This window comes from Lithobates pipiens, unplaced genomic scaffold (assembly GCF_037356315.1).
Source record: "Lithobates pipiens isolate NorthernLeopardFrog02 unplaced genomic scaffold, aLitPip1_a1.2 Scaffold_35, whole genome shotgun sequence".
Classification (NCBI taxonomy): Eukaryota; Metazoa; Chordata; class Amphibia; order Anura; family Ranidae; genus Lithobates; species Lithobates pipiens.
Genome location: NW_027507811.1, coordinates 6194243 through 6209356, shown reverse-complemented (window position 1 = coordinate 6209356; position 15114 = coordinate 6194243). Strand labels below are relative to the sequence as shown.

The following is a 15114-nucleotide window of genomic DNA, read 5'->3' as shown; positions in this document are numbered from 1 at the left end:
AGACATGGCCGGACTCGCAGGGCCTGGGAGGCTTAACAGTAAACTTACATTCCTCATCCTCACCGGGCCCTGGGGGGGGGGGTACCTAGAGCATTTGGCACCCAGGGCAGATCCTATATCTGGCACCCCCCCACTTTAAAATGTAAAAACAACCCCCTGTGCCCCCGCATACCTCTGCATCCCCCAATATCTCTTTGTCACTACTTTGTACCCCCTCTCCAAAACTGGACCCCTTTACATTACACAGCCCCCCTGCACCTCTGGACCCCTTTACATCAAATAACCCCCTGCACCACTGGACCACTTTACATTACCCAACCCCCTGCACCACTGGACCCCTTTACATTACACAACCCCCTGCACCCCTTTACATTACAGAACCCCTGCACCTCTAGACCCCTTTACATTACACAACTCCCTGAACATCTGGACCCCTTTACATTACACAGCACCCTGCACCTCTGGACCCCTTTACATTACACAGCACCCTGCACCTCTGGACCCCTTTACATTACACAGCATCTCTGGACCCCTTTATATTACTCAGCACCCTGCAGCCTTTGAGTTCACATTGCTGTCCTGGAGTTTTTCGCAGTTCTGGGGTACACGCAGTTTTTTCTGCATTTTATCCCCATTTTTAGCTGCAGTCCCACAGACTTCTATTAGTTTGTATAATGTTACTGTGTTTTCTGAAAGCACACCAAAGTTGCAGTATAGCGGACATTTGGTGCGCTTTCAGAAAATGTTGTCAAAATGTGTAACCTAATAGAAGTCTGTGGGACTGTAGTGGAAATGGAGTTAAATGCGGGAAAAATCTGTATACATCATCACTGCAACTGAACCACAGTGCATCAGTGTGAATCAACTCGAGTCCTGGTTCACATATATGCAATGCAGGAATCAGCGCGATTCTAGTGCGGACTCCTGCATTGCATGTCGTTTTCTGGAGGTTCACACTGCCCTTTGCAAGCTGCTACGGGGGTCAATGTAAAGTTACTCACATCCCCAGATCAGTTTGCAGATCACAGTGCGAACTGTGAAATGGTGCAGGCATGGGATCGCATAGGTGTGAACACCCATGCGATCCGATTCCAGTGCAGACCAAAAAAGGGTCCTGCACCATTTTGGAGAGAATGCAATGATTTCAGCCATACAGTTTGTATGGCTAAACTTGCATTGCACAGACATTGCATGTGATTTGCACAGCAATGTGGTGCGAATCACATGCAATGTCTGTGATTGCACTAGTGAAAAACATGGCTAAAGGAACATGATGTGGCCATCTATTAGTATCGGCTGGTTAAAAGAAAATGTTTTGGATAGAGTTAATGAAAGATTCTGCTGAAGGACAACAGAGGAAAGAGGGGGAGAGAAAGATTTGGGAGAGAGAGGGCAGAGTCCAGACACAGTGATAGTGCTGCAAACTCACTTGGATGTTCCCAGGATGTTCACACTAGCTTCTGTAGCTGTCGGCTACTTTTGTAAACGCTCCCGCCCCCACATTCCTTTCAGACACAGCACACGGCTGCACGGAGCTTGGATGGACACAGAGGGGAGGGAGAGAGGGAGCAGAGCCGATGCAGCCTCTTCCATTTCTGTGGAGGAGGTGGGGGGGAGTTGTACTCGCTGGGCTGTTAGAACGTAATGCACAGCATTGTGTCAAGTACAGCCGACATCCCTATATTTATGCCTGATGGTTCAGTCCACCTGAGCTGGGATCTCCCTGCACACATTGCCACTGCTGCTACCAAGTCTGCCCGTTGTCACTGTTTCATACGCCGTCTGACATCCCCGCAGCGTGTGCCACCCAGTGCGGACCACCCCCCACCCCCAGTTAGTATGCCACTTGCGGGCCCCACGCGGCTGCGGGCCCCATAGCGCCTGCATGGGTCGCTATGGCGGTAGTTCCGCCACTGGGATAAACCTACGGGTCCATCTTTCCACTTTCTTCAATTGTGTCAAGTTATGGCATCAGGAGTAAAAGGCGATGTTGTTGGAAGAAGAAAGTTTTTGTGTTGTGTTGGAGAACTTGACAGGTCTGGAAGGTGGGCCAAAAAAAAAAAATGAACTTTCTCCGGTGGGCCCCAGTGTCCCAGTCTTGACCTTTTTATTTTTTAAATGTACATTTTATTAAGTTTGTACATTGGTACACAGAGGAATCTTTAAGCTGCATGCTTGGACATGGCATAGGTTCATAGTACTAACAGGGTCATCGATAACATATGACCCGTTATCAAAGAGATTGCAAGATTCTACACACATTTTCCATAAGAAGAATGAGGCCTGGATGGTGGGTTGCCCGGGGATTCCGCCCAACAAAAAGAAAGCTTGGACAATCCAAACTAAAACCAAGAGCATCTACTGTATATTATTATTTATTTTCAGCTGTCCCTTCAGCATTCGTCACTCCACCTTCAACACTCAATCTATGTCTCATCCTACACATGGACCTGCCTGGGTTGCCATTCGTGCATTTTGGGTGTCGCTTTGTCCTTGCCCCCTCAACCCTGGATTGTGGCATCGTTGGCTGGCCTGATCACCGGTGTTCTGCACCATCTTTGCGCAGGTATATATGCAAGTCTATGGATCAAGTGTGCATGTGGGTCTCTCCACATTGTATATTTGTTCACCCCTTTCCTTAGACATTTCCAAACATGGCTGTTCTCTCTATTTATAGGTTACCATCATGGTTTTGCTCCTGATGAGTGATAAAAAAGTCACGAAACGCGTAGAGCTGTCAACTTCCATGCTGTGTACACATCTCATAACAAAGAATGAACGTTCCATTTTGTTTTATCCCTATTTTTGTTATTATTTCTTTTCAGGTGACACTTTAGAGTGCCACATATCTATAGATAACTGGTATTTATTCAATGTCAAGATTCCTATGTATGTACTATCAAGTCCTTGTTGGAATGTACATTTTGATGAAATTCTATAGAATTAATTTATGATTATATGTAATAATAGGTGCAATACATGATTATTTGAATTTATTAAAATCTGTTTTTTTATCTATTTGGATTTTTTAGCTTCCGTGTGCCTCATTTAAAGTCCCGCCCTGTTGCTCCCCTTTTTTGGTATATATATATATATATATATATATATATATATATATCCATATATCACGTACAAGTGAAAGTACAGGGGGGTGGGGGGTGTAAGGAAACAAAAAACTAGGACAAAACTAGTAAGGGTGACTAGAACAACAACCAAACGCACAAATAAACTACAAAGGCAATTTATAAAGAAGAAACCAGGAATTCGAGACTGCAATTCTGGCTGGAATCGAAGTGTAGAGATAGGATACGTTACTCACTGATGAATGAGCAGGTCGACTTGAAGAATAAATCAAAGATAGTTGTCACCTTGGGGGATGTCCATTTCTTAAGTATAGCTCTGTGGGCCACCAGCTCACAAAAGGTAGGTTCATTGCAGGCTATTGGAAAGTGTTCCAGATTGAACGAAAGTAGGGTGCAAAGCATGGTGTGTCGTTGCTGAAAAATAGTACAAAGTGTCCTCAGGGACAAGACCTGGCCACTTGGTCCAAGAAAATTGGGGGATGAGGCGGGCATGACCCGAAACGATGTCTAAGAGAAGGCCTACAGGATCTGCACAGAGGGCAAGAACGTCTTTTTTTTTAATTCGGGATGCTAACTACAGCTTGAGGGTTTGTGTGGGATTTTTGATGGCTGGAAAGATGGTAGAACATCACTCGGGGTAAGATTAATGTCTTCTCACCCATGTGAATCCTCTGATGTCTCTAAAAACAGGCCTTCTGTGAGAACATTTCCCACACTCTGGGTAGGAATGGGTCTTCTGCTCGTGTCAATCCTCTGATGTCTAGATCAACGGGGCTTCCCATTTTTCACACTTAGGGTAGGATTAATTCTTCTAACCCATGTAACCCTCTCTTTGTAAAGACAGGCCTTCTGTGAGAACATTTCTCACTCTCTGGGCAGGAACAGGTTCTCGCATGTTTGGGATCTCTAATGTTTGTGAAGAGTGGACTTCTGTTGAAAAACATTTTCCACACTCAGGACAGGACTCAATACTGCTCCTCACCTGTGTAAATCCCTTGATGGAGAAGAAGCTCAGGATTTCCTGAAATATATATTTTTTTTTAATTCACCAAATACACCTTGAGGGTTTGTGTAGGGTTTTCATGGCTGGACTGATGGGCCTGGTGTGAAAGCCATTCCTCAAGAGATAAGAATATGTCTTCTTGACCGTGTGAATGGTCTGAAGTCTGTAAAGACAGGCCTACTGTGAGAACATTTCTCACTCTCTGGGCAGGAATAGGTCTTCTCACATGTGTGAGACCTCAGATGTCCATGAAGAGCGTACTTCTCTAAAAGACATTGAGGGTTTGTGTAGGGTTTTCATGGCTGGAATGATGGGCCTTGTGTGAAAGCCATTCCTCAAGAGATAAGAATATGTCTTCTTGACCGTGTGAATGGTCTGAAGTCTGTAAAGACAGGCCTACTGTGAGAACATTTCTCACTCTCTGGGCAGGAATAGGTCTTCTCACATGTGTGAGACCTCAGATGTCCATGAAGAGCGTACTTCTCTAAAAGACATTGAGGGTTTGTGTAGGGTTTTCATGGCTGGAATGATGGGCCTTGTGTGAAAGCCATTCCTCAAGAGATAAGAATAGGTCTTCTTGCCCTTGTGAATCATCTGAAGTCTGTAAAGACAGGCCTACTGTGAGGATATCTTCCGCACTCTGGGCAGGAATAGGTCTTCTCACATGTGTAAGACCTCAGATGTCCATGAAGAGCGGACTTCTCTGAAAGACCTTGAGTGTTTGTGTAGGGTTTTCATGGCTGGAATGATGGGCCTTGGGTGAAAGCCATTACTCAAGATAAGAATGTTTCTTCTTGCCCTTGGGAATCGTCTGAAATCTGTAAAGACAGGCCTACTGTGAGAACATTTCTCACTCTCTGAGCAGGAATAGGTCTTCTCGCATGTGTAAGACTTCCGATGTCCATAAAGAGCGGACTTCTCTGAAAGACATTTCCCACACTGCTCCACACCTGTGTAAAAACTTTGATGTAGAAGAAGCTCAGATTTAGTACAATTTATCTAAATACACAAAATATATGTCTTCTTGCCCTTGTGAATTGTCTGAAGTCAGGCCTACTGTGAGAAAATTTTCCACACTCTGGGCAGGAGTAGGCCTTCTCACATGTGTAAGACCTCAGATGTCCATGAAGAGCGGACTTCTCTGAAAGACCTTGAGGATTTTTGTAGGGTTTTCATGGCCGGAACGATGGGCCTTGGGTGAAAGCCATTACTCGAGATAATATTTCTTCTTGCCCTTGCGAATCGTCTGAAGTCTGTAAAGACGGGACTTCTGTGAGAACATTTCTCACTCTATGGGCAGGAATAGGTCTTCTCGCATTTGTGTGAGACCTCCGATGTCCATGAAGAGTGGACTTCTCTGAAAGACCTTGAGGGTTTTCATGGTTGGAACGATGGGCCTTGGGTCAAAGCCATTACTCAAGATAAGAATATTTCTTCTTGCCCTTGTGAATCGTCTGAAGTCTGTAAAGACAGGCCTACTGTGAGGATATCTTCCGCACTCTGGGCAGGAATAGGTCTTCTCACATGTGTAAGACCTCAGATGTCCATGAAGAGCGGACTTCTCTGAAAGACCTTGAGGGTTTGTGTAGGGTTTTCATGGCTGGAATGATGGGCCTTGGGTGAAAGCCATTACTCAAGATAAGAATGTTTCTTCTTGCCCTTGGGAATCATCTGAAATCTGTAAAGACAGGCCTACTGTGAGAACATTTCTCACTCTCTGAGCAGGAATAGGTCTTCTCACATGTGTGAGACCTCAAATGTCCATGAAGAGCGGACTTCTCTGAAAGACATTTCCCACACTGCTCCACACCTGTGTAAAACCTTTGATGTAGAAGCTCCCATTTAGTACACATTTATCTAAATTTACTAAATATATGTCTTCTTGCCCTTGTGAATTGTCTGAAGTCTGTAAAGACAAGCCTACTGTGAGAACATTTTCCACACTCTGGGCAAGAATAGGTCTTCTCACATGGGTGAGACCGCCGATGTCCATGAAAAGCAGACTTCTCTGAAAGACCTTGAGGGTTTGTGTAGGGTTTTCATTGCCGGAACGATGGGCCTGGTGTGAAAGCCATTCTTCAAGATAAGAATATGTCTTCTTGCCCTTGTGAATCATCTGAAATTTGTAAAGACAGGCCTACTGTGAGAATATCTTCCGCACTCTGGGCAGGAATAGGTCTTCTCACATTTGTAAGACCTCCGATGCCCATGAAGAGCAGACTTCTCTGAAAGTCCTTGAAGGTTTGGGTAGGGTTTTCATGGCTGGAACGATGGGCCTGGTGCGAAACCCATTCCTCAAGAGATAAGAATATGTCTTCTTGCCCTTGTGAATTGTCGGAAATCTATAACGACAGGCCTACTGTGAGAACATTTCTTCTTGCCCAAGTGCTGAAGTCTGTAAAGACGGGACTTCTGTGAGAGCATTTCCTGCACTCTGGGCAGGAATAGGTCTTCTCACATGTGTGAGACCTCCGATGTCCATTAAGAGTGGACTTCTCTGAAAGACCTTGAGGGTTTTGTGTAGGGTTTTCATGGCCGGAACGATGGGCCTTGGGTGAAAGCCATTACTCAATATAAGAATATTTCTTCTTGCCCTTGCGAATCGTCTGAAGTCTGTAAAGACAGGCCTACTGTGAGAATATCTTCCACACTCTGGGCAGGAATAGGTCTTCTCACATGTGTGAGACCTCCGATGTCCATGAAGAGTGGACTTCTCTGAAAGACCTTGAGGGTTTGTGTAGGGTTTTCATGGCTGGAACGATGTGCCTGGTGCAAAAGCCATTCCTCAAGAGATAAGAATATGTCTTCTTGCCCTTGTGAATCGTCTGAAGTCTGTAAAGACAGGCCTACTGTGAGAATATCTTCCGCACTCTGGGCAGGAATAGGTCTTCTCACATTTGTAAGACCTCCGATGCCCATGAAGAGCAGACTTCTCTGAAAGACCTTGAGGGTTTGTGTAGGGTTTTCATGGTTGGAACGATGGGCCTTGGGTGAAAGCCATTACTCAAGATAAGAATATTTCTTCTTGCCCTTGTGAATCGTCTGAAGTCTGTAAAGACGGGACTTCTGTGAGAGAATTTCCTGCACTCTGGGCAGGAATAAGTCTTCTGCCTGTTTGAATCCTCTGCAACAATGGGTTTTCTGTGAAAAACATTTCCCACACTCGGGGTAGGATTAAGTCTTTTTGTCTGTGTGAGACCTCTGATGTCTGTGAAGAATGGACTTCCCGGAAAACATTTCCCATACTCAGGACAGGACTATGGCTTCTCACCCCTGTGGACAACTTTAATGTATAAGAAGCTCTGATTTCTATCGTGAACATTTCCCACACTCCGTATAAGAAAATGCCCCCCCCCCCCCCGTGTGATTTCCTTCCCTCCCTCCCTTCTCTAAAAACATTTCCCACACTCAGGACAGGAATACGGCTTCTCACCCATGTGTGGGATTTTTGATGTCTGACAAAGTGTTTATTTCAGCCAGAAAGCCCTGCCCACACCCGGGACAGGAATATGGCCGCTCCCCGTGTGAAATCTTTGGTGTACGTCAAGTAGGTCTGATTTCAGTGAAACATTTCCCACACACAAAGAAGAATTAATGCTTCCCCCCTCTGTGATTTCTACGATGAACTTGAAGATGGGATTTCCTTGCAAAACATTGCCCACACTCAGAACAGGAATACGGCTTCTCCCCTGTGTGGGTTTTCAGGTGTTTGACAAGTGTTGATTTCAGCGGATAAGACTTCCCGCACTCAGGACAGGAATACGGCCTCAACCCCGTGTGAGATGTTTGATGTCTGTCAAGCTTCGCTTTCAGTAGAAAACATTTACCGCACTCAGAGCAGGGATACTGCTTCTCCCCCGTGTGAGCTCTATGATGAACGTAAAGATAGGATTTCTCTGCAAAACATTTCCCGCACTCAGAACAGGAATACGGCTTCTTCCCGGTGTGGGTTTTTAGATGTCTGACGAGTGTTGTTTTCAGCGGATACGACTTCCCGCACTCAGGACAGGAATACGGTCTCACCCCTGTGTGAGAAGTTTGATGTCTGTCAAGTTCTCCTTTCCGCGGATAACATTTCCCGCACTCCGAGCAGGTATACGGCTTCTCCCCTGTGTGAGATCTAAGATGAACATAAAGATGGGACTTCTCTACAAAACATTTCCCGCACTCAGAACAGGAATACGGCTTCTCGCCGGTGTGGGATTTTAGATGTCGGACAAGCGTTGATTTCAGCGGATAAGACTTCCCGCACTCAGGACAGGAATACGACCTCTCCCCTGTGTGAGAAGTTTGATGTCTGTCAAGTTCCGATTTCCATTTAAAACATTTCCCGCACACAGAGCAGGAATACACCTCCCCCCCTGTGTGAGTTCTATGATGGACGTAAAGTTTGGACTTCTCTGAAAAACATTTCCCGCACTCAGAACAGGAATATGGTCCCACCCCTGTGTGAGATTTTTGATGCTTGGCAAGTTCTGATTTCCGTTTAAAACATTTTCCGCACTCAGAGCAGGAATACGGCTTCTCTCCTGCATGAGTTCTAGGATGTTTAAAAGGATCTAAATCTGAGCTAGAACTTTCCTTTCCGGCCCCATCCCCCACAGTACGAGGTTTCTCAGAGTCGGAGGGATCCCATGGTCTATCCACACTGTGAAGTCCACCATCCATAGTGGAGATCATTGTCTTTTCTCCTCCACAATCTCCTGTGATGTCCTCATCTTCCATTTTACATCCTGGAGATAAAGTGAGACGATCCTTTGAGGGTTTCTCCATGGCGTGTCCTGGAAAAATATAAAAACATCATCAATAGATATGAGAGGGTTAGTTCACTCCATCAAGATCCCATCTGGATCAGGTAGATATGAGTGAGGAGATGTTCTCTGTGGAGGTCCCAACCAGTCTGGACTTTTCCCCCCTCTTCAGTCCTTTGGTCCTCCTCCCAGATCACTTCTACATTTACACAGCCTTGTCAGAAGAGCAGGAACCAATGGGGACTGGGAGGTCCATGCTCTTCACACAACCACAAGCCTAGGCACTGGGTCATGTGATCTCTGATAGACAAGAGGGTCAAAGTTCAGACTTGTAGACCCTTTACCATAGAACAAGTGACCATAGGCCTAGGCTTCTGGTGATACGCAGCACTGGAGGGAGATTGCAGTAGGATTTACTCCTGGAAAGATAAGTGTTCGAGTCTTCATGTTACTCCTTACTTATCATCCCAACAAGAGTGTTAACAGAGTTTTATGGGAACATTTCGCTATAAGTCTTCTGGAAGAAGAGGAACCAACCTAAGAAAGGCTCAATCTGTGTTATCATATCTGTGCTACTGTAACTAGGAGTGACCCACAACCTAATACTGCCAGCTGAACCGCAAATAGGATATCAGTACAGGGAGGGGACCATTACCAACCTAATACTGCCAGCTGAACCACAAATAGGGTATCAGTACAGGGAGGGGACCATTATATAACTATTATTGGCTGATATCACTCAGCTCCCGCCCTACTCTCGACTAGGGATGGGCCGAACACCCCCCCCCCCTTCGGTTCGGTTCACACCAGAACAGGCAAAAAGTTCTAGCTAACATGCAAACCCTATTAAAAAGTCTATGGGACACGAACATGAAAAATCAAAAAGTGCTAATTTTAAATGCTTATATGCATGTGGTATTGCCATAAAAAGTGTTTGGGGACCCGGGTCCTGCCCCAGGGGACATGTATCAATGAAAAAAAAAAATAAAAGATTTTAAAACTACAGTTTTTTCAGGAGCAGTGATTTTAATAATGAATAAAAATAAAAATGAAATATTCCTTTAAATATCATGCCTGGGGGGTCCCCTTAGTCGGCCTGTAAAGTGGCGCATCTGTACGATGTGTATTACACTGCCGCAGCAAAACGACATTTCTAAAATGAAATAAAATGTCATTTAAAATTGCTTGCGGCTGTAATGTATTGCCGGATCCCAGCAATATAGAAAATGATTTATAAAAATCATGTAAGAAATAGGTGTGGGTCCCCCCCCCCCACACCAGGCCAGGAAACTAAATAAAAAATAAAAAATTTGGCGTGGAGGCCCCCCCCCCAAAATCCATACCAGGCACTTATCCGAGCATGCAGCCAGGAGGAAAGGAAAGGGAGGGGGACAAACGAGTCCCCTCCTTCCTGAACCATACCAGGCCATACCAGTAAAGAAATTCCTTTTTTTTTTTTAAAGTGTCACGCAATGTACATCCATTGTCAATCACGGCTCCAATGGACTGAAAAAGAAAACCACAATACCGCATCCACCTGCGACTCGCCGAATGGGCTGTCTTCGGTTTGACATCTGTTTTATAGGCAAGGGGCAGGGCCACCCGGTGATGTAAATGGGTGACCCCGCCCCCTCGGACAGCACATAACGTCAGAAGGGGCGGGGTCACTCAATTACATCACCGGGTGGTCCCGCCCCTGCCTATATAACAGCTGTCAATCAGAAGACAGCCCATTTGGCTAGTCGCCTTTGAAAGAGGCAGATGCGTTTTTTTGGGGGGGGGGTTTTCGGTTCGTCTGCACCGTGATCGTTTTTTTTTACTCCTACTCATTCACATAGGGGGGGGGGGGCTGGATCTGGGGGCTCCCTTGTTAAAGGGGGCTTCCAGATTCCCGACAACCAATGGCCAGGGTTGTCAGGATGAGGCCCTTGTCCCCATCAACATGGGGACAAGGTGCTTTGGGGTGGACCCCAAAGCACCCTCCCCATGTTGAGGGCATGTGGTCTGGTATGGTTCAGGAAGGGGAGGGCTGCCATTAAAAAGAAAATAATAAATTGGCACGGGGTTCCCCTTAAAATCCATACCAGACCTGAAGGGGAGGCCCCTACGCCATTTTCTTTTTGGTGCAGGGTTCCTCTTAACCACTTCAATACACTGACTGTACTAATATATATTATATATTATATATATATATATATATATATATATATATATATATATATATATATATATATATATATATATATATATATATATATATATATATATATATTACACATATACATATACACACACACACACACATACATACATATACATACACATTACAATGACTGCACTATATACTCTGAAATGCATTATATATACTATGTGGACTGCACTATATATTCTGAACTGTATTATATTTTCTACGGGGACTGGACTATATATAAAATTGTAATTACATGCCCCAGTCAAACAGGTGCAGAAAAATTGGGCCTTGGATGTTGGTGGTGCCAGAACACTGTAACCCCTCACAGTTACTCTCGGTGGGCGCAGGAACGGGCCCTGCTGTTAAATACCATTTCAAAAATTGTAACCACATGCCCCTGTTAAAGAGGGGCAGAAAAATTGGCCCTTGGGTGTTGGTGGTGCTCTAAACCAAAAATATTATTGTAAGCTAGCATCATCAAGATTCAGGAATAGGTTAGGCAACTTAGGCAGTCTTCAAGGAATCCCAGATCCATAGCAAATGCAATCAGTTACAACAGCATCAGGTGCTTGATAGCTGCTGATCCAGGACTAATAAATTTTTTATAAATGTGAGCCTATCAACAGAGTCTGTGGACAGGCGCACTCTTTGATCCATTACAAACCCTCCAGCAGCACTGAATGTGCGTTCAGAAAGCACACTGGATGCAGGACAGGCCAGTAGCTCAATTGCATATTAAGCAAGCTCTGGCCAATGGTCCATTCTCAAGACCCTGTTACCCAGTGGATGCTCCGTTGGAAAGGTCTCCAAGTCTCCTCTTGCCCCTAGATATTCCTGCACCAAATAATGCAAATGTTGGCGATGGTTGCTTAAACCTATCAGCCCTTGGTGCTGAGGGCTGAAATTTTTTTTAAAGACATCGGTCAGCCGGCCACCTTCTCCACCACTCTTCTTCTGACCAAACGAAGCCTCAGACACATGTTGTCCAGCACCAGGAAACTGTAACCTCCCAGGGTCTGGAAAAGCGTTACACAAACTTTTCTTCAAGGCCTCCTCAAGAGGTTTCATCCTCTGCTCCCTCTGTGAAGGCAGGATGAGTTCTGCGACTTTACCCTTGTAAAGTGGATCAAGAAGGGTTGCCAGCCAGTAATGATCCCTCTCCTTAAGACCACGAATCCGAGGGTCCTTTCACAGGCTTTGTAGAATCAGGGAGGCCATGCAGCCCAAGTTTGCAGAGGCATTTGAGAGTCCTCTGAGTCACTAAGGATCACATTATCTGTAATTACCTCCTCCCAGCCACGTACAACTCCTTGGGTTTCTGGGGACTGAAAACCATCCCTTGAAGACTACTGCGTGTTATCCTCTACATCTATGCTGACACAATCCTCCTCCTATTTTTCCTGTGTTTGGTGGCCCCCGCAGGAATGCTATCTGCATAAAGGGGACCCTGAGAGGAAAGGCTGATCTTCCTCCCGCTGTTCTGCCTCAAGTACCCTGTCTATGATTCCACGAAGCATGTGCTCCAGCAGGAAGACTTGAGGGACAGTGTCACTGATGCATGCATTGTCACTGCTCACCATCTTTGTGGCCTCCTCAAATGGTGACAGGACAGTGCATGCATCCTTGATCAATAGCCACTGGCGTGGCAAAAAGAAGCCAAGCTCCCCTGACCCTGTCCTGGTGCCATACTCACACAGGTACTCATTGATGGCCCTCTGCTGCGTGTGCAGCCGCTGTAGCATTGCCGATGTTGAGTTCCCCCAGGTGGGCATGTCACAAATGAGGCGGTTGTTGGGCAGGTTGAATTCCCATTGAATGTTAGCCAGCCAAGCACTGGCATTGTATGACCACCAGAAATGACCACTAAAGGAAAGGTAACCTCCCTCCTAATGCCGGCTGGACCATGAATCAGTGGTAATATGAACCTTGCTACTGATCGCCCTGTCCAACGAGGACAAAACATCCACATGACGGTAGAGAGCTGGAATGGCCTTACGTGAAAAGAAATGTTATTTTAGAACCTGCCACTGTGGTACAGCACATTCCACAATTTCACAAAAGGGGGGAGAGTCTACTAGCTGAAAAGGCAGCAGTTGCAGTGCTAGTAATTTGGCCAAGCTAGCATTTAGACTCTGAGCATGTGGATGGCTGGGACCAAAATTATTTTATTTTTTTTACAGTTCAGCAACTGGGGTAGCAAAATTTTCCTGCCGAAATCAACTGGTGGTGTACTGCTAGCAGATTGGCTGCAAGTACTTGTGGCACCTGTTGCTATACCTTCATTCCTCTCAGTGGAGGTTTTTGAGAGGACTGGAGGTATAGTAGGGTTCGAGATCCCAGATTAGGAGCAAGGAGAAGTCCGCCTTTTTCTATGATGTGGGGATTTCAGGTGCTGTTGCCAATGAACTGCAAGGCAGGTCATCACATGTCTTGTCAAGCATGTGGCGCCCAAGTGGCTGCTGTGCTGGGCACGCTTGATCCGCTTCAGACATAGATTGAAAACCGCAACGGGGCGATCCCCTGCGTGCATGTCGAAAAAAGCCCACACCAAGGAACTTTTGGAAGTCAGCGGGAGTCAGCAGCACCCTGCACCTGCGGAGCTCTGTGGTGTGATAGAATAGGGTGGCTGCCCTTAAGCTGACCCCTGGAGGACATCCTGCCTCTTTGGAGTTGTGCCTCCTCCTCTCCTTTCTCAGGCACCCAAGTACAAGTCAGTGACCTCATCATCCCCTCCCTCCTCGTCACTGGAGCAAAATTGGCAGTAAGCTGCAGCTGGGGGAACATGACTGCTAGTTTGCCCTTCTGTGGCGCCCCCTCTCTCTAGGCTCACGTTACTCCCTTCCTCAACCTCAGAGCCAACATAGGAGCCTTCAAATTGCTGCGCATCCGCAAGCAGCACGTAACCGACACTATGGTTGAACTATTTCTGGTGCCTCCTCAGTGCATGATGGTGGAGCTGCGGAAGGAGTAACTGTGGACAAGGAGCCGGTGGAAGGCAAACTACTCTGAGCCTGGGTGACAGAGGATGAGGACGGCTTAGTCATTCACTCCACCAACTCTTCTGCATGTTGTGGCTCAATAACATGGCCAGTAGCAGAAAAAAAAAAGGACAAGCGTGCCCCACCTGCAGAGGATGCACTATGTCCACGACCACCACTTTTCGCAGTAGACACAGAGGCTGCTTGCCCACTTTTAGTGGGCTGTGAGCATCTGCCTCTCCTTGGTGGCCTTCCGGACATGATGGTTTTTTTTTTTTAACACCGTACTACACTGTATTATATACTGTACACCGCCAGTACTAATATATATACCTCTATCTATATATACACACACACAAACACACACATACTAATATATATATATATATATATATATATATCACACACGCCTACATACATACATATACACACACACACACACACACTAACCTGCCTAATCTAACTCTCTTTTCCGTCTACTCCAACACACTACACACGGCCGCTGTTGGAAGCAGCCATATATAGTGTGGGGTGTTGACTTAGCCCCCTGAGCCATGATTGGCCAAAGGCACCCTGCCTTTGGCCAATTATTGCTCTCACAGCAAAGCTGTGATGCAGGTCAGGTGCATGCTTTGGCCAATCATCAGACGTCAATGCACTGCGAACTCACAGTGCATTATAGGGTGTACCGCGGCGCTCATATTTCTCACGAACGTCCCACAATATTCGCAATTCGGTGAACATCTGATGTTCCTACTCTGGACCAATCAGTGAGCAGTAACAGAGCAGAGATAAGAGAAGAATATATGATGGGTCACCTGTGCTGATCTCTGTAGGAGTGTCCTCCTCTATGAATGTCCTCGTCATTCCAGCCTCCTCCGTATATTGCTGATCATCCCTCACATACTCTTCTTCTTCTTCATCTTCAACTTTTACGATAATCAGATCTTCACCCTAAACCAACAGAACGGCAGAAAATAACATCTGTAACATAGAAGTATTTATGATGTGAGATCACATAGAAAATATCATCTTGTAGAGTCCACACATCATCTCCACATGTCAGAGTGTTCAATCACTTTATGTTCCCGACCCTCAACTCCACCTA

At 45.9% G+C, this 15114-nt stretch overlaps 1 protein-coding gene across 1 annotated transcript in view; it reads right to left on the bottom strand.

Annotated features, from left to right (window-relative positions):
* The window catches only part of LOC143955460 (uncharacterized), a 121529-nt gene that overhangs the window by 103996 nt on the left and 2419 nt on the right, over window positions 1–15114 (bottom strand). The gene's annotated exons all lie outside the window — the stretch shown is intronic.